At 32.9% G+C, this 12,843-nt stretch overlaps 1 protein-coding gene across 18 annotated transcripts in view; it reads left to right on the top strand.

Moving 5' to 3' along the window:
• LOC105832148 (phosphatase and actin regulator 4) overlaps positions 1-12,843 on the top strand; it is a 214,513-nt gene that overhangs the window by 66,050 nt on the left and 135,620 nt on the right. The gene's annotated exons all lie outside the window — the stretch shown is intronic.

Genomic DNA, 12,843 nt, shown 5'->3' on the forward strand with positions numbered 1-12,843 from the left:
GAGGTTCATGTCGGATAAGTAAAACGAGAGTATGTGACTGTTTATTTTTGTTATGTGACTTTAGGGCAAATTGATGACATTACTTGACAGACGATAGATTTTAAAGTCGATTTGTTTCGCCAACAACTTATTTGTCTTTAGGAAAAAATAGTTTCTAATTTTCTTCATTTTTTATTGTTACTAACAATAAATTAAACAAAAACACTGCATTGCACTAGCTTAATTATGTTCGCATACTCGTCGGCCAAAGTTATGTCCGCAGTCTTTGCAAGGTGTAACAGTGTAACGCGAAAAATTTTACCTCTCTCGCATAGTTTGTTAAATAATAGAAGAACAAGAAAAACTTTCATTGTTTTCGTTGACAGAACGCAAATGCAAATGTGACAGTGAACTCGGCGATAAAAAGGAAGAAGATTGCCTACACGAAAATTTTTATATCTCTCGTGGCTCGCCGTTTCTGTCGGCTTGACAAACGTTGGCGAATTTTTGGGGTTTTGTGTCTATTGTCGAACCGATTCTCTATATTTTTTGATAAAAATAATAAATACAATCCTAGATTTCTGTACGATAAAGTATCGGTCGTTATTTCTTTAAAATTGAAGATTCTTTCTGATGTACTATGAGCTATATATAGTTGCTAATATATTTCGCGAACAATTTTATAAACCGTGCTATATAAGTTAAATGCTCATTTTGGTTGCAAAATTCGTTGACCTTGTTTGATGATACAGTTGCTTCTCCCTAGTTAGAAATTCCGAAATGTTCTTTTGCCTTGAGCACTTTTCCAGAAACACGTTCCTTAAGTGTGTCACATTTTCGAAATTGCAGCTAATGTTGGAGTCCGAACGAGTAATTTGCTTAAAAGCTCGGACTTCCAATCTGCATAAATGTTGATTTTATACAGATACGTTAGAATTTGCACTTTGCAAAAGTATCTGAGCATTCTACAACTGTATATCCGAATATTTTTGGTTTTCTTTTTTAAAAACAATTAATGTATTATTAAATTATTGCTAAAATTTGATTATTAATTTGATTTTAATAATGAAACAACTGTGTTTAATATTAGAGTATTATATTTTTATTTTGTTTTAATTAAAAAAAAATGTATGCATGTAATGCAAAAGCAAAATGAAACATTTGAATATTGCACGTTAAACATAAATTGAGATAGAAGAAAGTAACAGAATATTGTTTATGTACATACGTTTTAATGATGTTAACATAATAATGTTTGTGAAACGTGATTGATCTAAAGAGTCATAAGCCGATATCAATTCAAATTGCTTTATAAATTGAATCAGATTTATAGTGTACCAACACACAGCGTATGCGTATTTTTAATGTAGGTTACTTAAGGAGGATTACAATTGACAGCGACAATAAATGAATGAATTAGTTATAACTTGTATTTGATAATAGTTCGAGTTATTGCCCCATTTATATTGCTGCAAAAGTTATCACGCTGTCTACCAAAATTTTATTTCTCAACGATCGAAATAATTAAATTCATGGGTCGTTACGTTAACCGGTAAATTTAATTAATTACTCTACAGTACGCTTGAAGAAGAAATCCAAAGCTTAATTGTAGTGGTACTCTGTAAGTTTTGACATCGTCATTAATCAGATCGTCAATTCAATCGTCAATTACATGAAATTCATGGCGTCGCACTGAATGTGGTTGCAATTTTTTTAAGTGTCATACGTCGTACAATACGTTACGCCCATTCTCGATCAAGATACAAGAATGAATTAAAGTTTACATTTCGCAGGTATTGCAACTATCTTTTCTATAGTATTCGGTATTAAGTTATTTATTTTTTAAATGAGATTTTAAATGAACAGCTTAAATCTATGTTCTTTAGATAATAATTACTGTATTATTCACGCTATAAAAATTTACGTCGTGCATAGTAATCCTATGTATGAATAAAATAAATTGTTACGTTTTATTTTTACATTAATTGATTACAGTTTCGAAAAACATTGAGCATTTTGATTTACAAGGTTACAAGATTTAAACTGAATGCTGAGTGCCAATTTCGATTGCCGACACGTTGGGCGGTTGAGTAGAAAGTTTATTACAGAACGTTCTTCTCAGGTTATTGCCTCGGGCAGATCAGAAAATCGCGTCTTATTTCTTTCAGCGTTGTTGGTTCAATTTTTGGTAACGAGTTTTTACGTCACAGCAAAATGCATCAGGAGAGAGAGAGAAAGTAGTTCGCTCGAGTGGGCAATATAACTCAAAAAGCAAGTTGTAATTTTCAGTAACAGTCGTGGTATTTTTTTTTCTTATTTGATTCTTTGCACTGTACGTCACATGATTACATGATAGTGATAATTTTTACTAATGTCTCTAAACTTTGTGCCGTGTTTTTGAGATAATAAGATTTTCATCGATTGATTCAGAATTAAATTTATTATACGTAATTCTCGATCGATATCTACGTATTTCACACATACACGCATACATACATACACGCGTGCGTATACACACTTTGCCAAGACATAATAAATTAGTAACATTCCGCTTTTGTGTAATTTATTTTGATATTTCATATAAAATAAAAGACTCAGGACTTACAGAACAGGAAAAAGTTAACGCTCTAAGATTGATGAATATTCCATTACACATTTTTTCTCATAATGTTTTTAGAGTCAGTTGTAGACTTTTAGAATTTATGTACATATGTATATTTTGTAATGAGAGCAGGGAAAAGAAGAATAAGAGTGAAATTTGTCGGCGATAAAAAGTACAGAAATAATTTCAAATATTCATCGCGTATTCATGTGATTTCCAAGTCGGTACTCTTGTATGTAATGTCGTTTATAATCTAAGTGATAGATCGCAAGCTTTTGTTACAATTATGATTCGTGAAATGACTTTGTAAAACTTCCATGTTCCATTTCTCGCAGCTTTATTTATCACATGATAGGATTCTGTGTACGATTATTAGAGGTATTTCAATTACGGTTTATAAGCATCTATATGTATGAATACGTAATTAGCTAAAATATTAATTTGGTATTAAAAATGTAATAGAGTAGTTTGTGTTGTGTCGAATAGCAATGCAGTTGTAAATTCAAGAAAGGGAGATTAATATTAAACCTGCCTTTTTATTAATTTTTTTTACACGTACTATATCTCGAATGTGATAAAAAGAGCTTTTCACGGACGCTTCGCTTAACTTTTCATGAGCATGTTAAACCGGAAGCTCGTGCTTATTTATGGTATAAACGATCCTATTAATATATGTATACACGCAACAGCGAGGTGCACTGCAGAAATGGCAATAGTTCATCTCTCTCCTATTTTAGAATTCGCTACTATCTGCTAATTTGACTTTACTTTCTAATTAGTATGATACTTTATGAAATTTAAATGACATTGTTGTAACTTCTATTTATTTATGATCGTATTTTATTTTACAGTATACAAATAAACATTCAAATTTGTTTCAAATTACATTAATTTTTTATGTAAAATATTTCTTGTTCTAAAATGATCTGAAAGTTACATTTAAATTAATTCAATGTTTTATTAAAAGTTTAACTATTCAAGTGAAATCTCGCTTTACAATATTCATGTATTTTTATTTCATTGTAATTCGTTTTAACAACGCAAAAAGTGTTTGTTGTTTGGTACGCTCAAAGAATGACAGATTGAGTCCTATTGAGTTTTTTCAGATTCTTTTTTCAAAAGCGGTAATTTCTCCGGTTGTTTTGTTGTTCCATTTGCGTTTAAAAATGCTATAATCTATCTTGCTTTACCGTCTCAATTATATATATATATATATATATATATATATATATATATATATATGCGCGCGCGCATGCACACACACACACACAGTTCCCATGTAGAAATAATTAGCGTGCTATGATTACTTGTTGGAAAAGCTTGCGTGACCCACGTAGGTATATTATGCTCGCATTGTATACCGCCAACCTAAACGCATTACCATCATGGTAATGTACTGTACAGCAGCGTACACACATGAACATAATCCTACGAGGGACGGCACGAGTAACGGTGCTAGTCGTACAGAAGTGGTCGCAATGCAAAAGAGAAAGAGAGAAAGGTTTTATTAAGTGGTTGAACGAGTAGAGAGCTGTGTGGCTGTAGAGTTCAGTTGTTTCTGTATTGTCGTCGGGACTCGAATGTCGAGGAGTGCTGGATGATAGGACGATGCTCGCACAATTTAGAATACTGCTTGTTTCCGTCAACATAACTCCCCTGAGCAATTTTTAGACCCGCAACGGTACTCTTTAGAGAATCCGAGAATCATCATTTACGCGTTAAAAGTGTTTCGTAAAGCTATCTTTTTTTTATGTATCCTAATATGTTTCCGATGTTTCTGAAATTGCATTTTTATTTATTGACTTCTAACAAAAACTGAAGATTATGCAAATAATTTTTTTATTATTTCCTAGAAGAATGTCAATCTATAGTGTTATTTCTTTTTGCGTTGTGTTTTAAGAGATGTCTGATTTTCCGCGATTTTTTGAATTCTGGAGTAAATGGTATTTATTTTCTAAAATAAACAAATTACCGTTAAATAGCTTTTTTTAATTGATATGATGAATTAATACGAAGAAAATATTTCGAAAGAAACATTTCAATTATTTTGTCAAGATCGAGTTTACGCATAAGTTAACTTGCATTTTTGGCAACGTTACATTTGGCAAGTGTCACGAAAATATGTAGTAGAAACATGACAGATGAACTTGAATAATCTTTGCCAAATTTTAAATTCAATCACATATTTGTGCTATTAACATATTATAATCATTACTGTCATCTTTTACACGGTATAGCTTTATTTTTGCATTGTTTACAATGCCGTGAGTTAAATATCATATTATGAATTTGAATCGAAGTCAATTTATTTGAGAGAATATAGAACTTTGTATGAAATTTTTGATCCTTTGCCAAAAATTTCTAAGTTGCTTATAGTATTGCACAAATAAATATTTGTATTCGATGACATTACTTATAGTTGAATATTTCTAATGAAATCTCATCGTTGATAAAGAAGCAGTTTATATGGAGATAGTAATTTGTATCTACAGAAATGATAAAGCAATATTTGTATTTAAAAAGATTTTAAACCAACACGTACATATCCATATACTTGTAATATGCTGTGGCATTATGTGACCGAGGAAATTCAATTCCATAGTCAGACATTTTTTGTATTATAATATTTACACTTTTAATAATATATGCTATGATATTTTATTTATTTCATAGCATTTATTAAATCATCGCCGAAAATAAAATTTATATGGAAAAATATAAATTACAAGTGATAATCTGTCACTGTTTATTCAATATTTCATTATAACCAAAAATTATAGATCCGATTATACCGACAACGAATTACGATGCTGAAAAATCGAATAATATATCTTTATTGGTTGTTATTGCGATGCGTTCGAAGCTGCGATTTAATCGTTTATTAATGAGATATATAAACTTTTACTGCAAGCACAGAATGCAATATAAACAACTTGTAGGGCTTTACATTGCGCTTAGCACAGGGAACGACGGACAGTGTGGATAAGTGTTGGCGCTTTTAAGGCTTTTATTCGCACATCTGTCGTGCATCCATCGTGAAAACTATTTTTCCGTCTGCATTTTATCGAATTTAGAACGAACAGCGAAAGTACTTGTTGAAAGTATTTTTGATTTTTGCGATAATATTTCTTAGTGTCGCTTATTGTAATATTATTGTAATTTAATATTGATTCTAAATTAAATCAGTGTTTTTTTTATTTTAAAATATGATAACAATATCCGGAAAATTTATTTGAGAAATTCTTATTAAATATTTCTGATTAAATTTAAATATTTTAATTTTATTTAAACACAGTCGATAAATAATTGATATAAAAATTTTCGTCATAATAATAGCGCTTGCACATAGGCTATTGCATTATCTTGCACATATGTAAATAATGTAATAAAAAATTTATATTACTTAATTTTTTTTTATTAGCGATTTATTTTATTAATCTCTCGAGATAAATTATTATTTTTTTCTAATTTTATTTCTTCTACAGGCGTAGAAAACTAACGCGTTAAAAAAGTAATGGTACTTTATGATTTGCATAACAATATAACACGTGGCAAACATATTGCGCACTCGTACACATTAAGATAGTGCGCAGAGAATGCGGTTGCCTGCAGAAAACTCACGAACTCAAATAGTGGACTTTGATAGTTGGAAACGCAGACGGTTGACGGTATTTGTTGTGCGTATTTCTTTTATTTTACTTGAGAAAATATATTTCTCCAGAGATATCTCGTTGACTCTTGTCCCGAAGTCAATTTCAGTTCCGACCGACGAGTAACTAGATTCCAATAATTACCGGAAGCTCGATCCACTTCTCTGGTATCCTATCTGCGATATAACCGATACTGTTTTTAGGCAGGTTGGTGTAGATCGTTATCCGTATCTTAATTAAATTGTGCCTCATCTATAAATTATATATAGGTATATATAATTATTTATATTTGTAGAAATGTGTTCAAATGGATTTTTTTACACACTAGAGTTTGAAAAATAACTGTTTAATAAAATTACATTTAGTATAAATTGCCATTAGTATGTGTCGTAATTGTTTGATTGCTTTGCGATTAATGCGTATTATTAATTTGTTCGCTCATTCTTGCGATGTCAATTATAATTGATTTTCTCGACCAGACATACAAACTGCGCATGCACGCCAATTACTGCTCTCGAAATTGCTACAATTTCAGAACGGTATGTGTTCTATTCTCGGTTTCATTCCCCCCTAAAGGAATTTCAGTAATTACATTTCAATCAACGACGGTTCCCTCCTCAGTTTCGTATCGAATCTCGAGGTGGTGATCGAAAAAGTCATCTTTCCATTAAAGGGAAAGAATCCGCCTTTACTTTTTGTCTTTCGACTTGTCATTAGTCAATTTCGACAAATCATTAGTCGAATGACTTTTATCCTACTACTTCTAATTGACTTTGATGTGTAATTAAAGTTTTTGAACGTTTGCTGAATTATTGAGATAGAGTTGAATCGAAAGTAAAACAATTAACTGAAGCAAATGGAATAGCAAAATTAAAACTCTAAGATTATGTAACACTTAATTACTTTTTTGTTTAAAAAGTAAATTATAATATTATTTAACTGAAGTATATATAATGATTTTTTTCAATTTGTAACTTCGTGTACTTGATTATTTAATTTATAATTCAAATCTTATCTACAGACAAGCTTTTGAAATATCCTTTTCTCCTATCCTTCTCTGTCTTTTTTTCTCTGAGTATTATTTAATAATTAAATAATTAAAATGAACAACGAACATCGATTTACGACATAATCACTAGCTTAGTTACATTAACGATAATTGTTATCACAAAGTTTCTATAAAAATTACCATGAAAGAGATGATGCTACTGAGTATTAACGAGCATTTAACTCTTGTTGAGAAGCGAATAATAGAGATCCAACCTCTCCTTCGACCTCGGAGAGAAAGGGTATTCCGATAGAGTAAGCCGATAGCGTTGGGCATGCCTTTATGATTTCCGATGCTTTGGCATGAAATTCTGTCTGTTATCGAGCACGGTTTCGAACTTGGCGGTTCTGTCACCGATTCGTCTATAACTAGCTTTTATGTACCTGAATTGTAAATCCAGAGACTCTAGTGTCGATTTAACAACAATTAAATGCGATACTGTGCGCTAATTCGCGAATTCTGTTGTCTTGTCGAAGGACCTTTATCGCGTGAAAGGATGTATGAATATTTTCATATTTTCATTTCTTATTATAATAAGATTTTATTGCAAAGTATATTTCGATGTTACATTAATGTAAATTGTTTACAATGTAATCGTGTTTTTAATGCTAAAAATTGCTGAATGACGAAGATGTAAAGAAAGAATGATAACTCTTTTGAGTAATGTAGAAATTTATTAATTTAAATTTATTAATCAAAAAAATTACAAGTTTTTTAACAATATATGTTTCGAAATAAATTACTAGATAGGAATACATCTGATAATTGCAACAACAACAAAAAATCAGCAACGAGGATAGAAATTAGTCTCTTTGAATGATCCTTTACTGTCTAACGAGACGTACTGTAAGTCGTCACAAATGATTACGTTCAGACACTTTACGAGATATCAGAAGGTCAGTGCGGCAGGAACGTATCAGGGGTTTCGAGTTGACAACCAGCGACCAGGTAATTGGAGAACGGAAAACAAAGTGATATCTCCATAGCAACACCCCAGCAGCATCCCTTGACGGCGAGGGATGCTGCCGTCGCCGCTGCCGCCGCCGCCGCCGCCACCGTCGCCACCGCCGGCCGACTATCGTTATCGTGCTCGGGGTAACATGCTGTAACGGTTGCAACCCTTAATCTATCTGTGCACTTTTCCACCCGCTCCGAGTCTGTCGGCTCGCTGCGTTCTGCTGCGAGTCGAAAAGGCAAGGCAAGGTGTTCCTCGCGCGGGGTCGGTCTTTATTATTCCGTTAGCGAAGATTTATGGCGCGATGCAAGCCGCTACGTCACCGTGACAGCGAACCGCGGTATCGTAATACGCAGTCTGATGTCGAATACAAATCGTCTTTCACATCGCCGTTATGACGACACGATGCGTGTGTCTCCGTGCGTATATTCATTGCGATTACAATGACGCTAATGTGTCCGTGGCAATTCTCTGTCCGCGTGTTGGACGTACGTACGATAAATTGCGGTATTAATAATCGAAATTACATTATAGTTTCGGATTCATTATGTACAAGATTTATAATTCTCGTTTGCGTACGCGGGAAAAAAAATGTAATATAGCCAATAACATATGTGATTGCGGGCTGTCAACTACATAAAATACTCGATACAATAATATTTGCTATTAATGCAAGTACAATGTTGATACTGCAATAGCATATATTATTGTATTGAGTATATCTGTAATTGGCAGCTCGCAATAACATATCTTATTGAATATATTACTTTTTTTTCAGTGTATAGGAATTTGAGAGTAATATTTAAAATTTTGTCGCGTAAATAGTATTTCGAATGATTATATTCACTTACTATAGCAAAGGTATTACATCGTTGTTATTGCAGGATTAGGAACGCTGTAACGATTTCGCGAATAAGATGGGAATCGTAAATAATGTTTAAGTCTTGGTTCAAGAGATCTCTATCGTTCCGTTTAATTCCGTTTATGGTCGAACTACTCATTGTCAGCCGATTGCGGGATTGTCCGGCACGGTCCAAGACCCGTTGACAATGACGCGTGTTTATTGTTAAATCAGATGAGCCTGTTGCATCAAAGCAGTAGTGGCAGTAGCTAGCTCCTATAGCGCCTGGTCGAGTAACGACGTGTCGTTGCGGCTCGACCGGCGTTTGAGTCCATTTGTCCGGTTGCTGCGTCGATACCGCAACTCGATTAGGCGACATATTACGCTCATTCTCCCTCTCCGACTGTTTTAATGGCAATAATTAATTCCTTCCTCTGCGAGCCGATTCGCCAACGTGTTGAGTTCCGTATTGAATTTCACTCGTCCGGGCTGAGGTAAAACCCGCATATCTTTTATCTCTGCTTTGTTATGGTGAGAGCTAACGATTATGGTTGAATCCCCATATTTTCTCGGCGTAGTTGGTTTTATGCCATTAACTTGTGCTCAGTCCGTGAAAAATAATGCCCGATATCCGTGATACCGCGTGAACTACACGGTCATTGAACGGATATATACGTACGTTATTTAAAATAACAATATCAATGTATATTTATATATATGAATAATGATAATAATAATAAAAGTTAGTGATAATTTTTAAATAGTAGGATTTGAATACTTTAAATTTATGGGAGGATATTTATGGAAAGTGCTACTCTAATTATTATTATTTTTTATTAGTGGAATGTCGTGCTTCACAGATCTTTGTTGTATGACTTATGTAATAGCGATGACTAGCGGCTAATGATTGCGGCTTGCCGTAATCCGGGGTAGATTAAGGGTGGTTTTCGTTAAACCCTTTTACGCGATCTCTACCATCGAACCCCGATTAAATAACCGCAAGCTTCCATGTACCCACGTCTGTTACGCCTCATTTGCACATTAATCGCAATTACAAAATATGATGCAGCGTATATACATCTGCAGACAATAGCGCGTGTGAATGTAGCTCATTATTGATCATCTTTGGATCGATCCGTGGCACTCCGTCATAAGGATTAATGAAATCAAATTGTAATCATATTGTATAATGAAAATTAGTAACTTAAATGAGTTACTCAAAGAATTTGTCAGATTATCTACTCTCGTTTCACAAGCTATTAAAAACTTTGTTTCGAAAGAATTTTAATTTCTAATTTACAATGCAGAGTGTATAATCAATAGAATATAATGATCTTAATCCGAATTTTTTTTTTAAATTAACACGAGCCAAACTTGTGGTAAACAAGACAAGATCTTTTCTATTACAATCGTAAGATTCAAATTTGTTCTTCTATTTATATTCTCTTTGCGTTATTCTCTTATTTCCGATCAGAAACTTACACCATGTTTTTTTTTAAGTCTTGTCTTTGTAGCGTGTAACAAGAGGAAGATAATCATTCTAAGATGCTATATGATTTCGAACAATGACGAATACGGTCTATTGCGTTAATATTGCCATTGTCTACAGTCGGTAGATATGGTGCAAGAGCCTTCGACGATCTTCGGCGTGCATGAATAGATCTCCCGGAACAGCGGAAATGCTTTGTGACGTCAATTATTCCACTTTGACATCGGGATCGGGCATATATCTTTTTCCTTCCTTTTGTGAGAAAAAGGAAAAATTCTATGGGAGACAAGGCAAAACTTATCGCAAACTTGCGTGTTTCTCTTAAAGAAAGAGAAATTTCGTTTGTTTGATTATTCAGAGACAACATTCTTTGCATTGCTGCTAAGAGCATATTATTGAAATCCCATACAATTAAATAAAAAGTTAAATTAAATTTCAAGATAAAGAGATAATTGATAATCCATATATTCATAATTGCAAATTTATATATTTGCGATACAAAAGTTTTATGAAAACTTTGTGGACCATTCTAGAAATCTGATAATTTTATTTGTGCATTTTTCATATTTATTGTGAATGTTGCAATTATTATCCGATGTTATTGAGATATCTCTAAATTGAATTTGTCGTGTATAATAGACACGTTTTTAATCCTCAAGTTATCATCATGTCTATCATTCTAAAAGGCCAAGGGACAGTTCTATTTCTGATACTTATTTTACCGTAACTTCTTGATTGTCATGAGAAGATTAACGCTCTGGCGGTTAACTAAGCGATCGTCTTTTAACTTGATGCACGTCGCGGTCTGAAGACACGCTCTGTTCACAAGAAGCATACTCTCCAAGACATTGTGGGAGCCACGAGTGTCCCCGAGGGGTGCTTAAGACTGCCGTAATCCGCTTCCACCTTACGCCTGCAAAACTGCCCTACCGCACGTTATCGGCCATTATTCCCCGTGGGGTTCCCAAGAATCGTCGTTTGACACGGTTCACCCGCACACACGACACGCACTTTCTTTTAGCCTCGCCACTGTAGCCGCTCCGCAACTTCTCCGAAATATACGGGAGTTTTGCATTATGCACCATAGGGGGTGGACGTCGACACGAATAGATGGCTTAAATTGTGTACGATTGGCCATGTGGGAGATTTAAAATGTTTTCTTTTTTAAACTAGATTTCAAGACTATATTAACTTTGAAACATTAACAGTAACAATATTTAACCATAATATGTTATGCAAAAAAACCTTGCTTTAAAAATAATTTTTCAAAATTATTTCAAATTTTTGATACGCGAATAACTAAAATTAATTATTCTAGGCAATCTTTCATAAAATTGACGCAATATTTCATTAATAGTTGTTAAATATGACGTAAATGTATTAAGTTACAAAATTTTTAAAAATGAAATGTCTTATTCTTGATGTAACTGCAACAAAAATTTTTTTAAGATATTTGCGATTTTTTTCGTGTTTTGTTTATTTGATGGATTGTGAAAAACTGCAAATCTTTATGTTTGTGACGATTGTTCTTGCGTAGAAAAGTATCTCTTGACGCAAGAGGGTAACTGTATTATGTACGAAGAGCGTTACAAACAAGGAGGTAGTAGATGGCCGATAAGTGCAGGTTGAAAGGGCGCATTCAAAGAACGTCTTTGAAAAGAACTTTCTTCTTTTAAGACTTTAGTAGCGCGATAAAGATAGTATCGAGAATGAGACGTTCGTCTCGTTCCCAAATCTCGAGATAGACAAAGTCTAGATTTGTATTTTGCTTAGCTAATTTTATTTGTGTAATTATATATATTTATTTGTCTTTCCGCATTGTTTTTCTCTAATAGTAAACGATTATTTGTTGTTGAAAGTAAATTTAATTTGCATTTATACAAATATAAATAGTTAATAAAATTGTTTTTAAAAGTTTTACTCTTTGATTTACGTTAAATTTTATCAATTCTGTTAAACGCTTGTTAAACTTAGATTTATTTTTCTTATAAATTTTACTACATTGGATGTATCGAGTGTCAATATATTTATTTGTTATATCATGTTTACTTTTTCGTCGATATTTGATTACATTTCTTGCAATATTGATTTTGCAAATATAGATGCGAATAATCAGTCTACGAATTTTAACATTATTAAATTTTTAGCTATTACATTTGCTACAGCATTTCTTGCTTCGATGTAGTTGGGTTTCATGATATTGCGATGAAAAACTCGGCAAATTATTTATGGGGTTTTCGAGTATTAATTTTTATTTTATAATGACATGAATTATTTTA

The sequence above is a fragment of the Monomorium pharaonis genome, chromosome 6 (assembly GCF_013373865.1).
Source record: "Monomorium pharaonis isolate MP-MQ-018 chromosome 6, ASM1337386v2, whole genome shotgun sequence".
NCBI lineage: Eukaryota > Metazoa > Arthropoda > Insecta > Hymenoptera > Formicidae > Monomorium > Monomorium pharaonis.